The sequence below is a fragment of the Hipposideros armiger genome, unplaced genomic scaffold (assembly GCF_001890085.2).
Source record: "Hipposideros armiger isolate ML-2016 unplaced genomic scaffold, ASM189008v1 scaffold_233, whole genome shotgun sequence".
Classification (NCBI taxonomy): domain Eukaryota; kingdom Metazoa; phylum Chordata; class Mammalia; order Chiroptera; family Hipposideridae; genus Hipposideros; species Hipposideros armiger.
Window position 1 is genome coordinate 68,460 of NW_017731583.1, and position 2,726 is coordinate 71,185.

Sequence of the window (2,726 nt, forward strand, 5' to 3'; positions counted from 1 at the left end):
AAGTTTAGTATCTGTCTAGGCTAATAACAGTACCTACCTCAAATGGAACTAGGTGAGAAATAAATGACATCCAGCAATTAAAGTTGATCAGCAATTTAGTTGTGTAAGCAGGTACACGTGCACACACACACACACACACACACACACACCTCCCTTTTCTTGGGGTCCCTATATTTCTTAGAAAACAACAATGCATTCATAGTTACCAGGAGGGGAGAGTTACTAAAAGTTACTAAACATAGCAATGAGCTATTTTACCCACAAAAATAAGCATATATAGTTAGCACAAGCTAGATTAAAATTTGATGCCTTAGCTGCATATTAGAAATCAGCTGTTATTTTGCTTTCTGACCATTTCATGTACTTAGGGAAAGCTAGCACCTGCCAGCTTTATTTATATGGCTTGATTTACCATAAAATAATGCTATGATCCTTGCCAATGATTGGTTCTCATTGAAATCAGGCTGAAGCCAACTATTACATGGCATTAGCCTGGTCACAGTCGTTGGGTCGTTGGGTCACGCAGGAACGCATGTGATCCTATCAGCGAAGGACATGTAAGAGAAATGTGTTTGGAAATATGGGGAAATGTGTTTTGTTGTTGTTGCTGCTGTTACTGTTTTTATGCTTTTTGTTCTCTCTCTCTCTCTNTAGGATTTAATACTTCAAATATCTTCACACTGTGTATGCTAGATGATGATCACTTAAGTTAGGAATATGAATCAGAACACAAGTCCGATAAAAACGAGAGAACAGAAGAGAAGCCGTTCATTCAGGTTCCGCTCTCGCTTTCTTATAAGATAATTGAATATCAAATGCCTTTAAGATACTTCTATTCTTTGAGTGTTAAATATAAATGAGTCCTGAGAAACTCAAAATAATTGATTAGAATTAAATATTTATTATTAAAACAAAATATACTACACTGCTATGATTAAATAAAAATGTAATGTTCCTATGTAATTAGAAATATAACTGTTGTAAGTACAGGTGAGAAAAAGTTGTTGTTTTTTTAATTTTCTAAGTGATAGATATTATACCTGAAAATGTCAAATTATAGCTTTATAGCTGAAATAGGTAAATGGGTGCTAAACTTCAGTATGTTGACTTATGCTGAGTGTGGGTTCCAGTTACCAACTATTGTAGGGCAAATCAAATCTAACTTAGTGGTATAAAAGAGTGAACATTTTATTACATGAATGGATTCTGTGGGTCAGGAATTTGACAGAGAGCACAGACAGGGATGGCTTATTGTTTTCGATTCATGATATCTGGAGACGTCAATGACCAAGTGACTGGAGACTTTTTCATACGCATATCTGAGAAAACTGAGTTGAGAGGGCGCAAAGGCCAGGCTCAGCGGAGGCTGTTAATTGAAGCCCCTCCACTGGGACTGCTGCCACAGGCTTCATGTGGCTTGGGCTTCCTCCCAGCATGGACGCATTCTGTTAGCTGATCTTGACATATAAAAGCTGAAGTCTTCCAGATAGAGCATTTCCATGAATAAGGCCAAAGCTGCATGGCGTTTTATGCTCATAGCCTAGGAAGTCATACAGAATCTCAGCTTTATATTACTGATTGCAGCAGCCATCCTGCCCAAATCCAAGGAAAAAGGCCTAGTCCCACCTCTTGAAGAAAGATATCAAAGATTCTGTAGCCATGTTTTAAAACCACCNGGTTTTCTTCTACCTGAAAATATCCTTATTTTGTCTTCCTTAATGAAGAATGTATTTGATGAATGTAGCATTCTGGGTTGTCAGAGTTGGTTAGTTGATTTGTTTTTGTTTCAGCACTTTAAAGATGTTTCTCTATTTTCTGTCTCCATAGTTTCTGATAAGAATGCATTCATTAATTGAAATTTTGTCTCATCTGCAATATGTTACTTTCCACTAGTTACTTTCAAAATCTACTCTTTATCTTTTGCTTTCAACCATTTGACTACATGACGTGCCTCATTTTTGGCTTCTTTTCCATTTTTCTACTTATATCCTTAGAACATCTTATAACTACAAGTATACGTCTTTCATCAAACTTAGGAAACATTAAACATCATTTCTCAAATATTTTATGTTCTCAATTCTCTCTCTCCTTCTACTATTCTTATTGCAAGTGTGTTGTACTGTTTGAGATCATCAAACAAGTTCCCAAGTCTCTTTTCATTTATTTTTCAAATTTTTTTCTCACTTTTTTTTTTACCTTAGATAATTTTCATTGATTTGTTGCAAAGTTCATTTCTCTTTGTCATGTCTATTCAGCTAGCAAGTTCATCCATGAAAGTCTCTTCATTACAGAAATTTTATTCTTCATGTCTAGGATTACCAATTGGTTCTTTTAAAAAAATTTTTTTCTATTTCTCCATTTGGCACCAAATGGTGCACAGAACACATTTCCAGAATGAAGTAGAAAATTGGAATAATATACAAAGGGAACATTGAGACAGAAAACAAAATACATATTCACCACAGTGTTTATGTAGTATGTGTGAATATTTTTGCCATGTATTCAGTTATGAGAACTTTGGGACAATTTGAATGTAGTATTAAAATGTTATAAAATGCTATTGTTGCTTTTGTTACTAGGTAACATAGTTCACTAATGTAACTAGTTAATTTTTGGCAGGTGTCCACGCTATGAGCTTGTGCTCAATTATCTAATTCCTAAAGAATCTTAATTAAAAACAAACATCGGGGAGTGTTCCATAGATGCATTTTATGTCATCATGAAAC